A 26,127-nucleotide genomic window follows, 5' to 3' on the forward strand; every position below is an offset into this window, starting at 1 on the left:
GTGTTTAATATCCAAATCAGCCCAAAGTTATTGAAAATGGGCAATAATGTCAAATGGGCTATGCAGCCAATTACTATATTAGATTCGAATGGCTTTCTATTAATAGAATTATTACAATGTACATTTATTGTACATAGATAATGTCTGTCTGACAAATTAAATTTAAAAGGATATATGGGCTCGTTTGCTGCTGTTGTTTTTCTACAGCGTAGCTTTCTCCTTTAACCAACAAAATAGCAAACTCTAAGTACTAAATTTTAATACACAACATAATTAGGGAAGGTAAATGTCTACCCTCATGTGGTTGGAGCTAATATATTGTGGTCTTCTATGAAGAGGTTACAGTATGGGTGGATAAGGAAAAAGCAAATGATGTCATCTATCTGGTCTTGTGCAAAGCCTTTGGCACTCCCACACAACATCCTTGTCTCTGAACTGGAGAGGCATGGATTTGATGGATGGACCACTCGGTGGATAAGGAATTGGCTGGGTAGTCACATTCAAAGAAAGAGTTGCGGCCAACAGCTCGATGCCCAAGTGGAGACCAGCAATGAGTGGCGTTCCCCAGGGGTCAGTATTGGGACCAGCACTGTTCAACATCTTTGGCAACATGGACAGTGGGATTGAGTGCACCCTCAACAAGTTTGCCGATGACACCAAGCTGTGTGGTGCAGTTGACGCAATGGAGGGATGCCATCCAGAGGGACCTTGACAGGCTTGAGAGGGGGCCCAATGCAAACAAGTTCAACAAGGTCAAGTGAAAGGTCCTGCAGCGGGTTGGGGCAATCCCAAGCACAAGTATGGGTTGGGCAGAGAAGGGATTAACAGCAGTCTCAAGGAGAAAGACTTGGAGGTGTTGGTTGATGAGAAGCTCAACATGACCCAGCAGTGTGCGCTTGTGTCGTGGTTTAAACCAAGTCCTCCAACTCCCGGAGAGTTAGGAAGGAGACTCCAAGGAATGTAGCCCCCACGGATTGAGATAAGAATGGTTTAATAGCTAAGGCATAACACAATAATAATGATACAGCCAACAACAAGCGAAAAGAATACAACACCCCACCAGCCACTGACCCATAACTCACTCCACCCTGCCGGGCCAAGCACCGCGTGCTCCTTCCTCCATTTTTCTCCAGAGCTCCACCCCTCCTCCTCTCTCTCTCCCAGTATGCATCCTGGGCATCACGTGCTATGGTATGGAATACCTCATTGGCTAGCCTGGGTCAGGTGTCCTGTCTTTCCTTCCTCCCAGCCTCCCCTCCTCCACCTGGCTGGAGCACGTGCTCAGAAAAAACCTTGAACAAAAACACCCTTAAAACATGCTCGCTATCAAGCAACTGTTCCCAGCCCAGAAATCAAAACACAGCACTGCACCAGCTACAAGAAGGAGAAAAATGACTGCCACGGCTGAACCCATGACAGCTTGCAACCCAGAAAGCCAAACGTAAGCTGGGCTACATCAAAAGGGGCGTGGCCATCAGGTTGAGGGTCTATGCTCTTGTGAGACCCTACCTGGAGTACAGCATCCAGCTCTGGGACCCCCAATGTAAGAGGAATGTGGACACACTTGAGCAAATCAAGAGGAGGGTCACAAGGATGATCAGAGCACTGGAGCATCCCTCCTATGAAGACAGGCTGAGACAGTTGAGCTTGTTCTGCCTGGAGAAGAGAAGGCTCCTTTTAACAGCCTTCCAGTACTTAAAGGGGGCCCCCGAGAAATCTGGAGAGGTACTTTTTACAAGTGCATATAGTGATAGCACAAGGAGGAATGACTTTTGACTGAAAGAGGGTGGATTTACATTAGATACTGGGAAAAAAAGTTCTTCACAATGAGGGTGCTAAGGAACTAGAAGAGGCTGCTGTCGTGATTTAAGCCCAGCTGGTAACTCAGAACCACGCAGCCGCTCGCTCACTCCCCCCCCTTTCCTTCCCCCTCCCCCCCCGGAGGGATGGGGAAGAGAATCGAAAGAACCAAAATTCCACGGGCTGAGATAAGAACAGTCCAGTAACTAAGGTATAATACAAAACTACTACTGCTACCACCAGTGATAATAACAATAAGGGGAATAACAAGGGAAGTGAATATACAATTGCTCACAGGAGTATGGATATTTGGTACATGAGCTCTGAATAACTGAAAGATACAGCAAGGCCGTGAGGATTTTCCATTTTCAGTCTCTCACTCACGCACACTAGAGATCCCACAGACACTCTCCACACAGTTACAACACTTGAAACAGAGACAGAGACTAAAATTCTATCAAACAAACCACAATTAATAACACAGTTATCTTGTCACCGATTCCAAAATGTACCATATACCAAATATCCATTCTCCTGTGAGAACACTGTCTTCACACCTGGGGTCTCAGTAAATAAGAAAACAATGGTAAAATATTGTAACTGATGGTGGCCTTTGTGTACTTTGGAAGATCAGGAAAAATGTCCTAAAAGTGGAACTCTGAACTAGAATACATCGTTACAATTAATGTTGTTTTGAGGCCACAAGGAAAATGGCATGAAGTAATGTATGCAGATATGTTTTTCACTTTAAGAAACCACATGGAGTGACAGACACAATGCAAAATTAATATAGCTCCTCCAGATCCCTTAATTTTGGCTTTGGAAAAGGACAGGGAAAAACTGAAAGTTAAGATGGAGAGATGTTGTTCAGCCTGTGATATCGGGGAAAGATGTTTAAAGTTAAAAACCAGTAAGATAGGTTGTAAAATTATATATCACAGGTACCTCCAAGAGGAGCACCCTCTGCATCTGTCCTATCTGATACTGATAAGGAGCAAGAGATCGCTGTCACTGGCAACGAGCAGCAGATGCACATTCTGAGTTAGGAAAGGGTTAAACCAGCAGTGCTGTTGCAGAGGCATCTGCAGCCCCTGCAGAGCAGGGTGAGCAACTGTGAGGAAAGAAAAAAGGAAAACCAAGGGGGAAAGGAGGGGAGCTCACGCAGCTCCTGTGTTTGAGCATGGGATGATGGGTGCTGGTGCAGGCAAACCAGTGGGAACAGACATGTTCACGGACGGAACTGAGGGGTTGTTGAATAAATGTGGAAAGGAGGAGGCATGGAGAGAGTGTAGGAATCGGGAACAGGTAGAAAAGAAAAGGTGGGTGGTGCTATAGTCACAGCTGCGATGGTTGCTGTGAAACTGGTGTGGGAGTGGGCTGTTCTGTGGAACCGGATCGGTGTGCGTGCTATGGGAAGTTTGGTCACTGGAAGTGAGACTGGCCTGGGGGGAGGGGGGGGGGGGAGTGCCATGGTGTGGCTCCAGTGACTGAATTGTAACTAGACTGACAGGGACCTGGGGAATCTACCCTAGAAGATCCACTGGTTAAATTAAAACTAGGGACTAGAGGAAATAAAGTGAAATTTTAGTGCATATAGGATCAACTTATTCAGTGTTAAATCTGAGAGAAAAGAATTTGTTACAGATGTGGGACCTACTGGCCACCAACAAAAAGAGAAAAAAAAAAACCACGAAGAAAAGAAAAACAATGCACTAACAACCCGTGGCATTCTTTCTGAAACCCTTAAAGTACAAATTGGGAAAACAAACAGGAATGCATAAATTTTTATGCATGCCAAATTCTCTAAAGTCTTTCTTAGGGTGAGAAGCAACATTTAAAGCAGGCAAAATGGAATTTAGAGTTAACAGCTATCAGTTAATTGCAGTTCGGAGTTTATCTCTAATTCAGCAGAAAAGCAAACAGGAGGACCTCCCTGAAATAGAAAAAATCCTTAATCAGGTATATCTGGGAGTATGGGCATCTGAAGTTCCAGGTAAGGTGAAAAATGCTTTGCCTGTTAAAGTGGAAATAAAAAGAGGGGCCTGACCAATTAGATTAAAACAATATCCCTGAAAATTAGAAGATCAAAGGGAATTAAAAAAACTTTGATAAACTTTAAAATATATATTATTAATTGAATGTGAATTGGAATATGATACTCCTATCTGCACAGTAAAGAAATATGATGGGAAAAGTTGCAGATTGGTTCAAGATCTCAGAGCAATCAACAAAATTGCAGAGGGCATTCCTCCAGTAGTAGCTAATTTGTATGAATTATTGACTAAATTGAATAATAATCAGAAATGTTTTGCCATCTTGGATTTAAAGGATGCTTTCTTTTGCTTACCATTGGCCAAAAAAGCCAAAATTTATTTGCTTTCAAATGGGAAAATATTGTCACAGGAAGGGAAACTCAACTTGGACGGTATTACCTAAAGGGTTTAAAACCATCCAGCAATTTCTGGAAATCAGCACAAGAACTAGGATCATGGAAGCCACCTGCTCAGATGGGGACTCTGTTACAATATGTGGATGACCTATTAATTGCTACAGAAATAAAGGAAGAATGTATCCAGTGGACAGTGGAATTATGAACTTTTCTGGGACTGAATGGTTATTGGGTATCCGGACGAAAGGCCCAACTAATCCAAACCCTAGTTTCCTACCTAAGATATGAAATAAGAGGAGGACAAAGAGAACTTGGAGCTGCTAGAAAAGAAGCCATCTGTCACACTCCGTGGACCGTTGACTCTCAAGGAGCTCCAGACATTACTGGGAATGACTGCATGGTGCAGACTTTGGATCCATGATTATGGTACTCTGGTAAGACCACTATATGAACTGTTGAAGGGAAACCCTCCCTCTTTAGAATGGACTGATTCAGCAGAGGGGGCTTGTAGAAATTTAAAACCAGAGCTAATGAGAGCTGCAGCTCTGTGACTTCCGAATGTAACTAAATACTTTTGGCTATATTCCTATGAAGAACAGGGAATAGCTTTGGGGGTCCTTGCTCGAAAACCAGGACCCTACAGAAGGGGTCCAAAGAACAGAAAGGTGAAAAGGACAAAGCGAGGAAGACTTCTTACTTCATCTGAGGAAGACTCCTTACTTCATCAGGACGACCACCAGAGGGGGGCTGCGCAAGCGCAGAAGAGGCTGATGTAATAGACTGATGAGGCAATCCCTGATGCCTATGTATTAGTTAAGGTAGCAATTTTGGTTTAATATGCATTAATTGCGAAACTTTTGATGTATAAATTGCGAACGCGATGTGACAAGGTTGAAGCCAGATTTGGGCGAGTGCCCCTGGTTTCCCAGCACTGCAATAAAGCACCTCATATAACCATTCCAATGGTTATGTGTACATTCTTACGCTAACAAGAGAAGACATGGTGGATTGAACCTTCAGGACCGTTACGTATGAAATTGCGTCGGTCATAATTTGGACTCGCATGGTAACTGGTGCACAAGCTTGGGACCAGAACTTATACCTGAAATTCGTGCAGAATGTTACTAAAGTTTTAATTGTAGCGACTGTTGGGTGTGTGCACAGTTGCCTAAATCAGGAGAAAGCCTGGAGCTCCCATTAAATGGAATTCCAATTCCTAACATTGTCTCATGGACAAATCTGTGGGTGAACACTAGCAATTTGTATTCAAAGGAAAGGTTAACATTTGGAATAGTTAATCCTAATCCAGGTAATAAATATTACACCTGTGCAGAAAGATGTATTACACCAGGAACCAGGGTAGGAGATCATGCTTGTTTAAATGCCACAGATGTAGGTCACCATTCAAATTGCAATCACACTATTAATATAGATGGTATCGTAGTTCAGTGGTGGCCTGTTCCTAAAGGGAAAGGATGGTATTGGTTATGTGGAGAAAATGCTTATAAGACTCCACCTTCCAACTGGAAGGGTCATGCACCTTAGGTGCTGTAATAGCCAATTTTACTATTATCGACAGGTATCCTTCCGGGACACGGATTAGAAGTTTTAATAAATGGATTAAGCAAGGGTTTAACCCTATTATTGAATGGCACATGGCATTTCATAGTTTTGTGAGAGGGCTAATTCCATCTTTGGGAGTAAGTGAATTAGAGAAACCATAATTCCACTGTCCACTGGATACATTCTTCCTTTATTTCTGTAGCAATTAATAGGTCATCCACATATTGTAACAGAGTCCCCATCTGAGCAGGTGGCTTCCATGATCCTAGTTCTTGTGCTGATTTCCAGAAATTGCTGGATGGTTTTAAACCCTTTAGGTAATACTGTCCAAGTTAATTGAGTTTCCCTTCCTGTGTCAGTATTTTCCCATTCAAAAGCAAATAAATTTTATCTTTCTTTGGCCAATGGTAAGCAAAAGAAAGCATCCTTTAAATCTAAGATGGCAAACCATTTCTGATTATTATTCAATTTAGTCAATAAATCATACAAATTAGCTACTACTGGACAAATATCCTCTGCAATTTCGATGACTGCTCTGAGATCTTGAACCAATCTGCAACTTTTATCATCCTATTTCTTTACTGTCCAGAATATTATATTCCAATTCACATTCAATTAATAATATATATTTTAAAATTTATCAATGACTTTTTTTTTATTCCCTTTGATCTTCTAATTTTCAGGGATATTGTTTTAATCTAATTGGTCAGGCCCCTCTTTTTATTTCCTCTTTAACAGGAAAAGCATTTTTCACCTTACCTGGAGATTAAGATGCCCATACTCCCAGATATATCTGATTCAGGATTTCTGTTTCAGGGAGGTCCTCCTGTTTGCTTTTCTGTTGAATTAAACATAAACTCAAAACTGCAATTAACTGCTTGTTTTTAACTTTAAATACCATTTTGCCTTCCTTAAATGTTGCTTCTCACCCTAAGAAAGACTTTAGAGAATTTGGCATGCATAAAAATTTATGCATTCCTGTTTGTTTTCCCAATTTGTACTTTAAGGGTTTCAGAAAGAATGCCACGGGTTGTTTGTGGGTTTTTTTTTTCTCTTTTCCTCTTGGTGGCCAGTAGCTCCCACATCTGTAACAAATACTTTTCTCTCAGATTTAACACAGAATAAGTTGCTCCTCTATCCACTAAAATTCCACTTTATTTCCTCTAGTTCCTACTTTTACTTTAACCAGTGGGTCTGCTAGGGGAGATTCCCCAGGTCCCTGCCAGACTAGTTCCAGTTCAGTCGCTGGAGCCACACTTTCACACTACTCCCCTCAGGGCAGTCTCATTTCCAGCGTCCGAACTCTCCCCCTCCAGTTTCAAAGCAACCACCGCAGCCGTGGCTATAGCACTACCCAGCTTTTTCTTTTCTACCTGTTCCCGATTCCTATACGCTCTCCATGCTTCCTCCTGTCCACATTTATTCAACAACCCCTCAGTTCCGTCTGTGAACATGTCTGTTCCCACTTGTTTGCCTGCCCCAGCACCCATCATCCCATGCTCAAACACAGGAGCTGCGTGAGCTCCCCTCCTTTCCCTCTTGGTTTTCCTTTTTTCTTTCCTCACAGTTGCTCACCCTGCTCTGCAGGGGCTGCAGATGCCTCTGCAACAGCACTGCTGGTTTAACCCTTTCCTAACTCGGAATGTGCATCTGCTGCTCGTTGCCAGTGACAGCGATCTCTTGCTCCTTATGAATATCAGATAGGACAGATGCAGAGGGTGCTGCTCTCGGAGGTACCTGTGAGAATTTTACAGCCTATCTTCCTGATTACTGTTTTTTAACTTTAAACATCTTTCCCCAGTATCACAGGCTGAACAACATCTCTCCATCTTAACTCTCAGTTTTTCCCTGACCTTTTCCAAAGCCAAAATTAAGGGATCTGGCAGAGCTATATTAATTTTGCATTCAGTCTGTCACTCCATGTGGTTTCTTAAAGTGAAAAATATATCTGCATACATTACTTCATGCCATTTTCCTTGAGGCCTCAAAAACAACATTAATTTTAACAATTTATTACAGTTCAGAATTCTATTTTTAGGCCATTTATCCTGATCTTCCAAAGTATACAAAGGCCACCATCGCTTACAATATTTTACCAACATTTTCTTACGTAACAAGCCCCCAGGAGACCCTTCCAGTTCTTTCCAGTGTGCCAAAATGCACCCTAAAGGACTCTTCCTCATAATCTCTTCACTCTGCTGCTTTTCCATTATCAATCTCTCACTCACAAACACTAGGGATCCCACAGACACTCTCCACACAGTTACAGCACTTGAAACAGACAGAGACTAAAGTTCTATCGAACAAACCACGATTAATAACACAGTTATCTTGTCACCAATACCAAAATCACAAGACCAAAATCCTTAATGTAACAAACCACACAAGGTCCAAAACCATTTCCAGGAGACACCACCTGCATCTTGCAGGACCCAAACCACAAGAAGACCCCTGCTTCTTGTGGGTGTATACCAGACGCTAGCAGCCGGGTATACGCCTTTACATACAAGATTTCTTATCTCGATTTACAGAAGGCTTCCAAACCTTGCGTACGCTTACCAAACCAACCCAATTACCAATGAAGTCTTTATGCAAGATCCCCCCTGCACCTTACAGACTATACAAAAGAATACCTTTTATGAAGATGGTCCATGTCTGCTCCCGCAGTGATCCGAATGAGTTGAGGGGTCCCTCCGGGAAAAATTCCCGAGAGCCCTAGGGAGCCCTGTCCTCAGCAGGTCCTGCAGCTGAGCAGAGAGGGTCCCACCTTGGTTGACAAACTGATTCGGAGAAAACTCCAGGAACAAACTTGCCAACAAAGTTTTTAAGCTGACAAGCAGGTATTCTTTATTGCGGCACTGGGAGACCAGGGGATAGCTCCTCCTAACGTGTGTCTCCCTATTGCTACACAAGCCATCCTTATATAGTCTCTGGGCATACATACATATTCATGAGGCTACGTATGGATTACGTTATTTTCCAGAAAGTTCCCCGCATGCATACAAAAATGTGGTGGTGGTCTCTGAGGGTGGTTTATTTCTTCCAACAATCTTCATTACTCCTGGCAGCCTCTGAAGCATGCGCAGTAGATGCTTATACCAGTTTAATTGGTTCGTTAGCACCAGAGACATAATAATCCTCCTATCCTCCTACTTATCAGTTAGTTTAACTGTAGCCCATCCTGGACCCCTGCCATTCCCAGATACTCCTTATCCCTGTGTCCTGTTCTTCTAGACTGTTTTCCTTAAAACTATGTCAACTATAACGATTTATCTTGTACAAAAATTCTCAGTATGTTCTCTAGCTGTACTCTTTTTTTTTCTATGTATCATGAATCTCAGTAATTTTCAATTGCTACTGTTACAAATCCATCAAACTTAACCTTGCTTAAAACTAATTCTTAAGTTTTCTATATTCCATTTTGTGATTTTGTGTTCCCCTTGTTTCAGGGTGACTGCATTAAAAACACCAGATCCTGAAGATCATAGAATCATAGAATAATTAGGGTTGGAAAGGACCTTAAGATCATCTAGTTCCAACCCACCTGACATGGGAAGGGACACCTCACCCTAAACCATATCACCCAAGTCTTCATCCAACCTGGCCTTGAACACTGCCAGGGATGGAGCATTCACAGCCTCCCTGGGCAACCCATTCCAGTACCTCACCACCCTCACAGTAAAGAATTTCTTCCTTAGATCCAATCTAAACCTCTGCTGTTTAAGTTTCAACCGGTTACCCCTTGTCCTATTACTATAGTCCTTAATGGATAGTCCCTCCCAAGCATCCCTGTAGGCCCCCTTCAGATACTGGAAGGCTGCTATGAGGTCTCCACGCAGCCTTCTCTTCTCCAGACTGAACAGCCCCAACTTTCTCAGCTTGTCTTCATATGGGAGGTGCTCCAGTCCCCTGATCATCCTCGTGGCCCTCCTCTGGACATGTTCTAACAGCACCATGTCCTTTTTATGTTGAGGACACCAGAACTGCACACAATACTCCAAGTGAGGTCTCACAAGAGCAGAGTAGAGGGGCAGGATCACCTCCTTTGACCTGCTGGTCACGCTTCTTTTGATGTAGCCCAGAATACGGTTAGCTTTCTGGACTGTAAGTGCACACTGCTGGTTCATGTTCATTTTCTCATCGACCAACACCCCCAAGTCCTTCTCCGCTGGGCTGCACTGAATTTCCTTTTTGCCCAACCTGTAGCTATGCCTGGGATTGCTCTAACCCAGGTGGAGGACCTTGCATTTGGCATGGTTAAACTTCATGAGGCTGGCATCAGCCCACCTCACAAGAGTGTCAAGTTCCCTCTGGATGGCATTCCTTCCCTCTAGCATATCAACAGAACCACACAGCTTGGTGTCATCGGCAAACTTGCTGAGGGTGCACTCAATCTCACTGTCCATGTCAGTAACAAATATGTTAAACAAGACCGGTCCCAACACCAATCCCTGAGGGATACCACTCGTTACTGGTCTCCAGCCCGACATTGAGCCATTGACCACAACTCTTTGCGTGCTGCCATTCAGCGAGTTCTTTATCCACCGAGTGGTCCACCTATCAAATTGATGTCTGCCCAATTTAAAGACAAGGATGTTGTGTGGGACAGTGTCGAACGCTTTGCACAAGTCCAGGTAGATGACGTCAACTGCTCCACCCCTGTTATAAAAATTTCCCATAAACAGGGCTTTGTCCAAATTAACTTTATTTACAAGTGATTAATAATTTGAGAGACAATAAGCAAAGCAGCGCTGGGTGCGCAGGGGAGTCTCTGCTCCACCAACGACGCACGAATGTTCTCCTGGTTTCCATCCTTTTATACACTTTTGTATCCGGTCCACATCCTGTATACGTGTCCTTTCATGGTATTGTTTGAGTCTGTGCCATCCGGTTGCTAGGGGTCTTATTCTGCCTTCTTGAAGGTTCCTCAATCTTCTTCCTTATTCCATGACCTTTAAGCAAAGAACCATATCTTTGCAGCAGTGCTAAGCTACTTGTGATTACAATCTTGCATAAGCACATATTAATCTTTTTACCCCTAAATAACTGACATGAATCAAAAGTCATTTTCTTCACACCCCTGTCCAACATTTCTGTAGCCCCATCATAGAAGGCCACCAAATTGGTCAGGCAGGATTTTCCCCTAGTAAAGCCATGCTGGCTGTCACCAAGAACCTTGTTGTTTTTCATGTGCCCTAGCATGCCTTCCAAGAGAATCTGCTCCATGATTTTGCCAGGCACAGAGATGAGACTGACTGGTCTGTAGTTCCCTGGGTCATCCATTTTCCCCTTCTTGAAAATGGGGGTTATATTTCCCTTTTTCCAGTCGTCAGGAACTTCACCCGACTGCCATGATTTTTCAAATATGATCGCCAGTGGCTTTGCAACTTCATTTGCCAGCTCCTTCAGGACTGCGGATGGATTTCATCAGGTCCCATGGACTTGTGTACATTCAGGTTCTTAAGATGGTCTCGAACCAGATCCTCATGTACAGTGGGCCCAAGGTCTAGGTTTTCACATTCCCTGCGTTCGCCTTTCAGACTTGGGTGGTGCGATCAGAGGCTTTGCCAGTGAAGACAGAGGCGAAGAAGTAATTCAGAACCTCAGCCTTCTCCAAATCCTGTGTAGCCAGTACTCCCAAAAGCTTCCAGAGGGGGGGCTACATTGTCCCTAGTCTGTTTTTCAGCTGCTACATACCTTTAAAATACCTTCCTGTTATCTTTAACAACCCTAGCCAAGTTTAAATCCAACTGGGCCTTAGCTTTCCTAACCCAGTCCCTAACTTCCCGGACAGCATCCCTATATTCATCCCAGGCTGCCTGTCCTTGCTTCCACCTTTTATAAGCCTCTTTTTTCCTGTGAATTTTTCTCAGCAGCTCCTTATCCATCCAAGGAGGTCTCCTGGCCCTCCTGCTGCACTTCCTTCTAGTTGGGATGCAACACTCCTGATCTTGTAGCAGGTGATCCTTGAATGTTAACCAAGAGTCTTGGGCCCCCTGCCCTCTAGGGATATATCCCATGGAACCTTGCTAAGCAGGTTCCTGAAGAGGCCAATGTCTGCTCTCTTGAAGTCCAGGGCAGTGAGCTTGCTGCATGCTCTTATCACTGTCCTGAGGATCTCGAATTCGACCATCTCTTGATCACTGCATCCAAGACTTCCCTGGAGAGTCACATTTCCAACAAGCCATTCCCTGTTGGTGAGCACAAGGTCAAGCAGAGCACCTCTCCTTGTTGGCTCCTCTATTGCTTGCAGAAGGAAGTTGTCTTCCACACAATCGAGAAACCTCCTGGATTGCTTGAGCCGGGCCATACAGTCGCTCCAACAGATATCAGGGCGGTTGAAGTTGCCCATGAGAAGAAGGGCTTGTGAGTGTGAGGCTTTTCCTGTTTGTCTGTAGAGTTCTTCATCCACAGGTTCCTCTTGATCAGGCGGTCTGTAACATATCCCCACAGTAATGTGTCCCATCACTGTTTTCCCCCTAACCCTGACCCACAAACTTTCTGTTAACTGATCACCTGTCCCCAGACAGAGTTCCATACTCTCAAGCCTATCCCTAACACAAAGGGCAACTCCCCCTCCCCTCCTACCGGGCCTGTCTTTTCTAAAAAGCCTGTAACCTTCCATTCCAACACAAAAAGAACCACAGAATCCCGAGGGTTGGAAGGGACCTCAAAAGATCATCTAGTCCAACCCCCCTGCAAGAGCAGGGTAACCTAGAATACATCACACAGGAACTTGTCCAGGCGGGCCTTGAATATCTCCAACGTAGGAGACTCCACAACCTCCCTGGGCAACCTGTTCCAGGGCTCTTCATGATGTTAACATGGAACCTCCTATGCTCCAGTTTACACCCATTGCCCCTTGTCCTATCACTGGATATCACTGGAAAAAGCCTAGCTCCATCATCCTGACACCCACCCTTTACATATTTGTAAACACTGATGAGGTCACCCCTCAGTCTCCTCTTCTCCAAGCTAAAGAGACCCAGCTCCCTCAGCCTCTCCTCATAAGGGAGGTGTTCCACTCCCTTCATCATCTTTGTGGCTCTGCGCTGGACTCTTTCAAGCAGTTCCCTGTCCTTCTTGAACTGAGGGCCCCAGAACTGGATGCAATATTCCAGATCCCCTCCTTTCCCCCTTGGTTTTCTTTATTTTTTTCCCCACAGTTGCTCACCCTGCTCTGCAGGGGCTGCAGATGCCTCTGCAACAGCACTGCTGGTTTAACCCTTTCCTAACTCGGAATGTGCATCTGCCGCTCGTTGCCAGTGACAGCGATCTCTTGCTCCTTATGAATATCAGATAGGACAGATGCAGAGGGTGCTCCTCTCGAAGGTACCTGTGAGAATTTTACAGCCTATCTTCCTGATTACTGTTTTTTAACTTTAAACATCTTTCCCCAGTATCACAGGCTGAACAACATCTCTCCGTCTTAACTCTCAGTTTTTCCCTGACCTTTTCCAAAGCCAAAATTAAGGGATCTGGCAGAGCTATATTAATTTTGCATTCAGTCTGTCACTCCACGTGGTCTCTTAAAGTGAAGAACATATCGGCATACATTACTTCATGCCATTTTCCTTGCAGCCTCAAAACAACATTAATTGTAACAATGTATTATAGTTCAGGTTCCATTTTTAGGCCATTTTTCCTGATCTTCCAAAGTATACAAAGGCCACCATCACTTACAATATGTTTCAAAACAGCTGGACAACATTTTCTTATTTACCGAGCCCCCAGGAGACCCTTCCAGTTCTTTCCAGTGTGCCAAAATGCACCCTAAAGGACTCTTCCTCATAATCTCTTCACTCTGCTGCTTTTCCATTATCAATCTCTCACTCACAAACACTAGGGATCCCACAGACACACTCCACACAGTTACAACACTTGAAACAGAGATTATAATTCTATCAAACCAACCACAATTAATAACACAGTTATAATATCCTGTCACCAATACCAAAATCACAAGACCAAAATCCTTACTGTAACAAACCACAACAAGATCCAAAATAATTTCCACGAGACACCCCCTGCATCTTGCAGAACCCAAACCACAAGAAGCCCCCTGCTTCTTGAGGGTGTATACCTGTAAAATCCAAAACCTTTTCTACAACACTCCCACTGCGTCTTGCAGGACCCAAACCACAACAAGCGCCCTGCTTCATGTGGGTGTATACCAAACGGACACTAGCAGCCGGGTATACGCCTTTACCTACGAGATTTCTTATCTCGATTTACGGAAGGCTTCCAAACCTTGCATACGCTTACCAAACCAACCCAATTACCAATGAAGTCTTTATGCAAGATCCCCCCTGCACCTTACAGACTATACAAAAGAAAATAATACCTTTTATAAAGATGGTCTTTGTCTGCTCCCGCAGTGATCCGAATGAGTTGAGGGGTCCCTCCAAGAAAAATTCCCTAGGGCCCTAGGGAGCCCTGTCCTCAGCGGGTCCTGCAGCCGAGCAGAGAGGGTCCCATCTGGGGTGCCAAATTGATTCGGAGAAAACTCCAGGAACAAACTTGCCAACAAAGTTTTCAAGCTGACAAGCAGGTATTCTTTATTGCGGCACCGGGAGACACGGGGCATAACTCCTCCTAACGTGTGTCTCCCTAGTGCTACACAAGCCATCCTTATATAGTCCCTGAGCATACATACATATTCATGAGGTTACGTATGGATTACATCAATTTCCAGAAAGCTCCCCGCATGCGTACAGAACTGTGGTGGTGGTCTCTGAGGGTCGTTTACTTCTTCCAACAATCTTCATCACTTCTGGCAGCCTTTGAAGCATGCGCAGTAGATGCTTGTAGCAGTTTAATTGGTTCGTTAGCACCAGAGACATAATAACCCTCCTATCCTCCTACTTATCAGTTAGTTTACCCGTAGCCTATCCTGGACACCTGCTATTCCCAGATACTCCTTATCCCTGTCTCCTGTTTTTCTAGACTGTTTTTCTTAAGACTACATCAACTATAACGATTTATCTTGTGCCAGTATGTTCTCTAGCTGTACTCTATTTTTTTCTATGTATTATATGCACCTCAGTAATTTTCCACTGCTACTGTTACAAAGCCATTGAACTTAACATTGCTTAAAACTAATTCTAAAGGTTCATATATTCCATTTTGTGATTTTGTGTTCCCCTTGTTTCAGTTCAGCAGTAGCAATCATTTTTCTCCTTCCTAGTAGCTGGTGCAGTGCTGTGGTTTTGACTTTCAGCCTGGGAACAGTGCTGATTAATTAAATTAAAATGCTAATTAAAACCGTTGGTTTTAGTTGTTGCTAATTAATGTTTACTGTGACCAAGGACTTTTCTGAGTCTCATGCTCTTCCAGGGAAGTGGGGAAGCCCAGAAGAAGCAGAGACAGGACATCTGACCCTAACTACCCAAACAGGTATTCCATACCACAGCATGTTGTGCCCAGTATATGAACTGGGGGCAGTTACTCAGAAGGGCTAGATTACTGCTTGGGTTGGGCTGGGTATCAGTCGGTTGGTGGTGAGTGGTTATATTCTCTTCCCTTGTTATTTCCTCCTCCGGGGTGGGGGGAGGAATAAGGGGGGATTGAGTGAACGTCTGTGTGGTTCTGATTTACTGGCTGTGCTTAAACAACAACATCTGTCTATCTTTGTTATTGGATTTGTATATGTGGCACCATCCACAATATGTGAATGGTCACTATTCATGTAGGTATTAACGTGTCTTGCCTAATAAGCACTGTCCTGCTCCTGAGTTACTCTGAGGAGAATATGACTAATTTTCTGGGAAAGAAAACCCTCACTTCTTACAAAACTAGGGGGATTGCTCTTCAGAACTTTCTTGAGACAGTGCTTAAGATGGAGACATTGCAGAATTTGTATGACAAATTCCAAGTTAGACTACAACATGTTTATCTATGTTTAATTGTGTCTGTGCTGTAAGTGAAGAAACATTTTCATTCTCAGCAAAAAGGCACTCATAAATCATTTATGGCAGCATATCTCACTTGCAGTCTGCTCTCAGGCCATTACAACTTGAAGATGAGTTTGGTTACTCTGGGTAGAACAGGGTGAAAACCAAAACATATATCGCTTTCTACTCTTAAGAGCCATCAAAGAGCAGCTGTTTTTCAAGACATATTGTCCTGGGTTCAGCAGTGGCAGTCATTTTTTCTCCTTCTTGGTAGCTGGTGCAGCACTGTGTTTTGACTTTTGGCCTGAGAACAATGCTGATAGTATTGATGTTTTTAGCTACTGCTCAAATGTTTACTCTGGCCAAGGACTTTGTGAGTCTCATGCTCTGCCAGGGAGGACGAGAGGCCGGGAGGAAGCAGAGACAGGACACCTGACCCAAACCAGCCAAAGAGATATTCCATACAATAGCATGTCATGCCCAGGATGTAACCGAGTTACCCAGAAGGGCTATGTCTCTGGGGGTTGGACGAGGTATCAGTCGGTGCTTGGTCAGGCAGGGTGGGGTGGGTTATTGGTCAGTGGGTGGTGAGGTGTCGTATTCTCTTCACTTGTTATTTCCTATATCACTGTTAGTATTATTGGTAGTAGCAGTAGTGATTTGTGTTATACCTTAGTTATTAAACTGTTCTTATCTCAACCTGTGGGAGCTACATTCTTTTGATTCTCCTCCCCAGCTCTCCGGGAGTTGGAGGAGCAAGGGGGGAGTGAGTGAACGAGCTGTGTAGCTGGGTTTAAACCACAACACCAGTGTAGACTTGTTACGGTAAAAGTCATTTGGAGAAACTCTAATACTCAGGAGTTTTAGAAAGCAGGCATGATTTATTGCAGCACTGGGCACACACGCAAATAGTTTTGCAAAGGTGAGCACACCCGTTACTTGCCAGCAGCAGCTATATCTTTAGCATACTCATGCATATTTACAGGTTTTCCAAATAATTATTTAACATATTCATTATATTCCCGTGACCTAATTATAGTATTTGCATTCTAATTACTCATGCACTTTTTTGCTGAGAGGGGGACTGGTGGTTGTGGATATTCTTCCTCACTGTGTTTACTGAATGACGGCAGTGACTGTGCACGCTCGCAAGGTCCTAGTGTTGAGTTAGCAGTTGGTATATCCATGCTTCTGTTCTGTTCCAGTCTCTCTCCACACTGGGTGCCACTCTGTTATCTTGAAAGCTAGCATCCTTGCTCTTATTTACTGTCTCCTCAATTGTTATTAATCCTGTGATGTTCCTTCCCCTATCAGACTGACATCCCTTACTCCTTACATGTTAGCAAGTTTGAACAGTTTTCTGTGTTATACTATGATAGTTTAAAGCCACACACACTATTGTTACTTTAAACCTATAATTTAAGCCTACAGACTAGATCAGCAAAGAGAGGATTCACTAGAGAAGGTGTGAAACTGATTAAACAGCACTCTCCTGTTCCTCTTGATTTAATCCGAAAATCGTACATTTAACACTTATAAAATCAGAGCTCAGACTGCTACATTTAATTTCCAGTGTTCTAAATCAGGATGTCATTTCCTTGTAGATTAATCATTTAAAAATTTTCATTAAGAAGTTTAGATAAATTCAAAGTTGGTATTTTATTGCTACCTATTTGAATGACCTGAGAAAAATAAGCCACACTTCAGATAATTCACATCTACAAGAGTTAGAACATTGTTTTGCTCTATCTGTATTGGACAGTCATGAGTGGCAGGGTGTGTGGGATAGTATGGGCAATTAAAATGCCTATTTAAAATCCACAGCCAATTTCCAGTCTTTCAATAACTCTTCTGGTTTGTGTTTTATTTTCATATTATTTTTAAAGGTACTAAAAAAAATAAATACATTGATCAAAGGGTTTTCTGGAATTGTAGCTTGCTTTCTACCTTTTCATACATAATGGAAGTACATAGCCAAGGTGTAGTAAAGCATGTGGCTGTACTATTTATTGCATTCCTCTGGGGCACCATTTATCTTACATCTACTACAGTTTGCTTTGGGAAATGTGTCTGATTGTAAAACTTGCAAATGTACATTTCAAAGGGTGACTGATCATTTATGCACTCATGCTTCCAGATCACACGTTCTTTTTAAAGCTTCCCTTTACACAGTGTTGTTTCCCATTTCCTCTAAAACACAGGAGGGGGAAAAAAGCCCACCTGTGATATACCTACATGGAAACCTGAAAGATGAAGAATAAGATTTCCATCAGTTTACTCTCTATATCACATTAGTCCTTTTGGTCCACAACCTACACCATGCATGCTAACACTAAAAAAATAGGGGAAAGAGAGAATTTAGGAGAAATTGAGGCCCTGGCACAGATTGTCCAGAGAAGCTGTGGCTGCCCCATCCCTGGCAGTGTTCAAGGCCAGTTTGGATGGGGCTTGGAGCAACCTGGTCTAGTGGAAGGTGTCCCTCCCTGTGGCAGGGGGTTGGAACTGGATGAGCTTTAAGATCCCTTCCAACCCAAACCATTCCATGATTCTAAATTTGTCAAGATCATTAATTCAGAGTAGGAAAACAGGGAAAAAATAGCTATGCAAGTACCTGAAGACTGTCCTTCACAATTTACCTCAACAGATATCAGAATGTGCAATTTGATGGAAGGTTTTCCAACAAAACCCCAAACTTTGAGGCTTTTTCTGCCAGTCAACCTTGAAAAATGTCCACCCTAAACTTAACTTTTCTACTTTTGGAAACATGCTTCTGGATTTGGAGTCTTCCATTTTCTCAAAAGAAAAAAACAACAAAGTGAATGGAAATTATTTCACTGATAATTTTGTCTTAGTTAAAATTCATATTTTCTGTTAAAAAATTTTTGATTAAGATTTTCACCCTTCTTCAATCTTTACTCTTGCTTTCAGTCCATAGCTGCTAGCATGGCAATGGGCTGAAGAGAGGACAGAAACAATAAATCCACCAGCAAAAACTATGTGAAAGGGAAACACATGGAGAATAACTAAGGAATAATATTATTTTCCTTATTCTGAGCAAGTTTCCAACATCCAATGATTCTTGCCACTACCTTTAATAAATGAAAACAAGGCCACAGTCACAAATACCAGGGTGCCTCAGATCATTTTTGTCTGTGTGCTTTACCCCACACACAAAGTCAGGTTCACAATGCCAAGCATGAGCAGCTCCTAACAAACAGCCCTTACACAAAAGATACTATAATATTTCTGGCCATCTTTATGTTTGCCAGTAGGAAACCCAAAGTGATATGTAATCTCTTACCCCTACATATGCCTGCTTGCTTTAGGGCACTGTAAGCCAATTTTGGCATGGCAAAGGCCATGTGATCATATTTTGATAGCAGGCCAGGTTATCATACTTTGTCTAGCATCAGCTACTTCTTAGCAAGTGAATATACCTTATGGAAAGCAGGGTCATGGGCACTTCTCACAAAACCATAATTAGGGAGAGAGTGGTTTCTTCTCCAGTCCAAAACCCTTCCCTGGCGAAAGGGTTTAGACCAAACAAGCAAGGGGTAATGTGCAAAACAACCCCCAAAACTTTCCACTACACTTGAACTTTTTTTTTTTTTATGTGGTAAAAGGCAGTTGAGTTTGAAGTTTATTATCAGTTTTTCCTATTGTCATTGCACAGAGTTAATGTAACTGCCATACATCTGCTCTTTGAAATGCACCAGTGAATGTCAGTTAGGCAGTATTTATGCTTCTTGTGGCATCAGAGTAATTAACATCCCCTTTGTTTTAAGTATGTGATGAAACAATACATTAAAACATACCAGGAAGGGTTGAAATGGTAGGGAAAAAAAAAGTCATAAAGAACAGGACTGCATTTCAGCACCTCACTTTGGGTATGGTACATTTTTAAACACAGGGCAAAATCCCACTAATGGGAATTAAGCAAGAGGTGTCCAGGCTACATGCCAGCACAGAAGTGAGGATGGAGGAGCATTCTTTCCTGAGGCTCTGGACTAGCATCACCTGAGTTACTTGGATTCCCTTTTGTTCTCTATTTGCCCATCCCAAAGCTTCTCTGGTTTTATTCATACAGCATTCAGTTTCATTAAATGTTTATGACCCTATTACAGAATACAGTTTTAGTTTACTATAATAAAAGGGAGTTAATAAAACTTCCTGCTCTTGTAGGGGGGTTGGACTAGATGATCTTTCGAGGTCCCTTCCAACCCTTGGGATTCCGTGATTCTGTGATTTATTACATGTGGTGGCAGAGGAAAAATAAAACTTTACACCTTCAAGTTTTTCTGTATCATTTGTTGCAATAACCTTTTTAAAAGCCAAAGCATGCACATGTGCAAAAACCCCCTGAAAACCCAAATTCACTGTTACTGGAGTCAGTGTCACAAAGTCACTGTTGGAAATTGGTACATCAAGCATATAAGGAAAACTTTACTAAAGCTATAATTTCTTTGTCACCACATTTATTATTTTGGAGCAACACCTTTTTGTTCCCTGTGTTTGATGGCTTGGCTTCGCGAGCAAAGATTTGGGAAGGGCTTTAAACATGCTTACTACAAGCATGATGACCAAGGGCGAGTGGGATATGCAAATCTGGTTGGAAAAGGGTGCTTAAGCAAACGGGGAGTGTCAGACCAGGACTGCCAAATCCTGAGTAATCTCGAGCTACCCATGCGCTGGTCCGCCCGCATGCAAAGTTGGATCTGCAGCTTCCCATGCATCTTGGCACCTACCGATTCGATCCTCACCTGTCCATACCGACAAGTGGGAGCAAGCCCTTCCAGCCTGCGCAGTGGATTTTTTAGCTGAGGTGCAGCTTGCACAGAACTGGCCCCACCCTTTACACCTGAGGTTTAACTGCCATACCCTACCTAGGATGGTGACAGCAAAGTCCGCAGGTCGTAGGTTTTATGAGTGTCCTTCTCTTAGATGGAAGACCATACAAGTCTAGATGAGCTCCATCAGCCTGGGTTTGAAGATAGTTTTCCTTCTCCTATGTTTTGATCAAGACTGTCATTTCCTAGGTCAATCTTGAGCGACCGCTATCATGAGCCCACCGAGGCACCGGTGGCGCTGCAGTATCGCTATGTCTAGGTGGGATTCTGACTTAGAGGCGTTCAGTTATAAGCCTGCAGATGGTAGCCTAGCACCAATGGCTCCTCAGCTAAGCTCACACATCATGGGTCTGAACCTGCAGTTCCTTTCGTACTGAGCAGGATTACTACTGCAGCAACACATCATCAGTAGGGTAAAACTAACTTGTCTCACGACGATCCTTCTGGCTTTTTGGGTTTTAAGCAGGAGGTGTCAGAAAAGTTACCACAGGGATAACTGGCTTGTGGCGGCCAAGTATTCATAGCAACGTTGCTTTTTGATCCTTCGATGTTGGCTCTTCCTGTCATTGTGAAGCAGAATTCATCGAGTGTTGGATTGTTCACCCACTAATAGGGAACGTGAGCTGTTCCCTGTGTTACTGGGGTGGGAAGTATACAATGGTTAAAGCACAGGAGCATCACCTCAGCAAGGACAAAACTATACATACCTGAGCCAGGGTGTGGAGCTCAGAAATTCCTCTGATCTTTTCCTTTAAAAACTAAATTGCTGGCACTTTAATCATTATCAGAAGGAAGAGAGTGTTTGTTTCAAAGGCACAGAACAAGGGCTTTAAAATTAAACTCTTCTCATCTTCAGCTTCTTAGTAAATTCGGGAGCAAGAAAGATTTTATGATCTGCAGAGATGTTTTAATTCCTTTGTGTTACACAGGTAAAATCTTTTGCCAGGTGTGCCAGAAAAGACATTTTAATAAAATCCAGGCCTCATTTTTGAATTTTATAAAAATCAAAGAAGAAAAGTTGTACTAACAGCCCCTGCAAAATACTCCCCTCTCCCCCTTCCATGACATTTTATCAGAGTCTGATAGTGTTCAGAAGATGAATTTGGCTGGGCCATGCAGTAGTGATGCTTAATCACATAGAATCATAGAATAGTTAGGGTTGGAAAAGACCTTAAGATCATCTAGTTCCAATCCCCCTGCCATGGGCAAGGATACTTCACACTACTCACCTACTGTTCAACTGAAATACAAGCTACCTGAGGTGTACCACACACTCCCATGGTCTGGGGGAGGCCATGGTGGGTGTCTGAGATGCACAACCCAAAATGCCTGCGGGGTTCTGGATCTGACATCCAGAGGGGGAATTCAAGTGCTGTAGCATTGAAGAGGCACACCCAAGGGCAGGCAAAGAGGAGGAAGGAATCTCATGTTGTCAAGGTTTGGGAAGGGTTTCTGTGGGGCAAACCTATTATCCAGATTCCTGAGGAAGGTCTGCCCAAGACTGGTCTGAGAGGAGCATTTTGGACACTTGTTGAAAACTGGTCTCAAAGGGTCCTTTGAGGGCTGGGTAAGCCACCAGGGGTGACAACTTGACTGCAAAGGATTGAAATGAAACAGGAGGTGGTAGCTTCCCAGTCTGCCCTGCTCCAGTTACACCATCCCCTCATCACCTCCTCTGAGCCCCCATGTATTTCTTGTGCTTCCTTCATTTCTCAGTCTTTCCACCCCAAAAAGTTCTCTGCAAGGAAGAGCCATCTTCATTTAGAGAGCAGGGCAAGCTGTGGGCTCCAGATGTGCTGGTGGAGAGCAGACACCCACCTGAGGGTCTCCCCACCTGCTCTCAGTCATGAAAACTGAGGATGCTGCTTGTTCTGACAACAGTTACCCCCCATTAGACATGGCCAAAATCCTGCCAAGGGCACCCAGGGTACCAGGGCTGGCAGAGAGATGGAAAGAGAGGTGCCATAGGGTTGGGATTACCCTAGTCCCCAATGCAACACATGGGCATCTTCCATGGGCAGAGAAAGGAAGCTGACAACCAAAGAGAGAGGCAGATGTGCAGGGGGAAGGGCAAGGAGCTAAGAGAGATGGGGCAGGAGGTGGCACTGGATCAGAAGATCTGCAGTTAAGGAGCCAGTTTTGTACCTGAGACAGGCAGAAGGAGGACACAGCCCCTTCCTTACTCATGGCCCCATGGCCCACGTGCTGGCATTGCATCTGTTTGGAGAGCAGATCTATGCAGTGTGATGGGGGAATGAGATGGCCTCTACCCAGTGCAGTTGTCCTAGATATAATGCTGGTTTAATTGCATTTAGACTAGCAGCGCTTTGCAGCACCAGGATTGAGGAGAGATGGTTCTCCCTTCACCTACCTGAAAATACATCTGCAGTTTATGATCCTGGTCCTTGCTGCCACTCCAGTTTGGCCTTTTGGCTGGAAGCACAAGGGCTAGAAAAAGCTCTCATTTTAAATGCTCTTCATGTAAACAGAAATGTTGTGAGATTTGGCAGAAACAGGAGCTTCCCAGCTGTCCCATTTTTTTTTTTTGCAGATGCTAAGAGGGAAACTTGGAGCATTCCTAATCTTGAAATGCCTAATAACCAACTTCTTGCACATGGGATCATAAATGTGCAAAGTCTGGACACAGGATCATGTGTGCGCTAGACCCAACAGCTCTGATAGAACCAAAGCAGGTCCAGGCTTTGGCTCTCCCAACTGACACACGTATAGATGTCCACTAGGGCATCTGGTGCTAGAAATGCATCAAGTCTGCAGACAAACTTTTTTTCTTACCTGTGAAAAAGATCAGGAGGTAGAAAGAGAAGGCTGGGGGGAGAAGGCAGATGTTTAAATGGTCTTTGAGTAAGAAGTGTTGGAAGCAACCATTTCATTTCATGGTTGCTTCTTGATGGTTGGAAGCAACCATCTCCTATCTAACCTCAGGTACACTTTGTACATCAAAATAAAATTTCAGTTCAGTGTCTTGGATGGAAATTGCTCAACATGAAAGAGGCAGTTTCATACAGATGCCATTAGGATTCGGGGTTTCTGTCCACATGCAATAGAGTGGAAAGCTGCTTTTAAGATGTTGGAGCATCCCCTTTTGATACACTAGTTTGTGGGATGGATTACACCTCCAATGGTTTAACTAAGGTTTTAACTTAACGTGGCTTGAGGCCCAGGGGTGTGGAGACAGTGTTCTCACAGGAAAATGAATATTTGGTACATGAGCTCTGAATAACTCTGAAAGATACAGCAAGGCCATGAGAGGCCCAAGGAAACTTAAGCAAGCAGGATAAGAAGAAGCTGGAATTCATCGAGTTATGAGAACTGTGGACTGTTGGCAAGCGTTCGAGGTCAAGTTCTCACACCTGTGCTTAACCAATTATATGTTAGTCACTAAGGGTCTTCAAGACAAGTATCCAATCATGATATGCCAAATTGCTGTAGGTGTGTGAAGGAATAGTATATAAGGAGTTAATGCTTTGCAATAAATGGCTTTTGGTCTGATCATACTGATCTCTGACTGAGTCCATTCTGCAGCATGCAATATTTTCTATTTAAATTTGGCTGTGACAGTAAGCTGGTATTAATCTTGTCTGATCCATATGTAGTATTTTGACTTATGTTGAAGTCCAAATATGGCCTTCTTTTAAATCACCATCTATTTATACAATAAACCAAATTACAATGTCAGCACTGAGCACCTCTCAAAATTCTTATTTTACGAACATTTGCTCTTTTCATAAATAATTCCCCAGCCCTGATCAGATTCAAGAAGTCAATGGGAATTTTTCCTTTAATATTCTGTTGTAGTTTAAATCCAGACAACAATTAAGTGCCACACATGCGCTTGCTCACCCCACCTCCTTCCCCCCTTCCCAGGTTGGATGGGGAGAATTGAAAGAATTTAGAACTCGTGGGTTGAGATAAGAACAATTTAATACCTAAAATAAAGTACAATATACTACTACTACTAATAATAATGGAAATAACAAGGGGAGAGAATATAAAACTAAAAGGGGGGAAAAAAAACAATAAACACAAGTGATGCACAATACAATCTTACCACCCACTGACCAATATCCAGCCCAACCCAAGCAGCGATTTGTCCCTTCCAGGTAACTCCCCAGTTTATACACTGAGCATATACAACAACCACCTACACAGGGCACTTGCAACCATGCATGAGTCAGTATAGAGTTAAAGCACTAGTCATATTTTTGGTTCAGCAATGTCTAAGGCCTGCTGGAAGACAGGCTAAGAAAGTTGGGGTTGTTCAGCCAGGAGAAGACTGCGTGGAGACCTCATAGCAGCCTTCCAATATCTGAAGGGGGACTACAAGGATGCTGGAGAAGGACTCTTCATCAGGGACTGTAGTGATAGGACAGGGGGTAGAGGGTTTAAAGTTAAACAGGGGAAATTCAGGTTAGCTATAAGGAAGAAATTCTTTACTGCAAGGATGCTGAGGCACTGGAACAGGTTGCCCAAAGAAGTGGTAAATGCTCCATTCCTGGCAGTACTCAAGGCCAGGATGGAGAGAGCCTTGGGTGAGATGGTCTAGTGTGAGATGTCCCTGGCCATGGCAGGGGGGTTGGGACTAGAACAGTTAGGGTTGGAAAGGACCTTAAGATCATCTTGTTCCAACCCCCCTGCCATGGCCAGGGACACCTCACACTAAAGCATGCCACGCAAGGCTTCGTCCAACCTGGCCTTGAACACTGCCAGGGATGGAGCATTCACAACCTCCCTAGGCGACCCATTCCAGTGCCTCACCACCCTCACAGTAAAGAATTTCTTCCTTAGATCCAATCCAAACCTCCCCTGTTTAAGTTTGAACCTGTTACCCCTTGTCCTATCACTACAGTCCCTAATGAATAGTCCCTCACCAGCATCCTTGTAGGCCCCCTTCAGATACTGGAAGGCTGCTATGAGGTCTCCACACAGACTTCTCCAGCCTAAACAGCCCCAACTTTCTTAGCCTGTCTTCATATGGGAGGTGCTCCAGTCCCCTGATCATCCTCGTGGCCCTCCTCTGGACTTGTTCTAACAGTTCCATGTCCTTTTTATGTTGAGGACACCAGAACTGCACACAATACTCCAGGTGAGGTCTCATGAGAGCAGAGTAGAGGGGCAGGATCACCTCCTTTGACCTGCTGGTCACGCTAAGATGATCTTAAGGTCCTTTCTAACCCTTACCATTCTATGATACAGTTGGTTTCTGGACTCAAGCACACATTGCCAGCTCATGTTCCATTTCTCATTGATGAACACCCCCAAGTCCTTCTCCACAGGGCTTCTCTGAATCACTTCTCCAACCAGTCTGTAGTTGTGCTTGGAATTGCCCCTACCCAGGTGTAGGACTTTGCACTTTGCTTTGTTGAACTTCATGAGGTTTACATTGGCCCACCTCTCAAGTGCATCAAGGTTCCTCTGGATGGCAGTAATATATGATTAGTTTGGATCTATGAGACACCAAAATAATTTACTTTATTGATTTTTCAAATACTGTTACATTATTTAGCCTAAAATGCTGTACTTGAGAGAATTTGTCTCTCAGCTGTCTATAGAACATGACATGCTAATTTGAAAAATTTGCATTGTTCTTTGGTTGTTCTCAACAGCTTTGTCAGCT

This window comes from Melopsittacus undulatus, assembly GCF_012275295.1.
Source record: "Melopsittacus undulatus isolate bMelUnd1 chromosome W unlocalized genomic scaffold, bMelUnd1.mat.Z SUPER_W_unloc_1, whole genome shotgun sequence".
Lineage (NCBI taxonomy): Eukaryota > Metazoa > Chordata > Aves > Psittaciformes > Psittaculidae > Melopsittacus > Melopsittacus undulatus.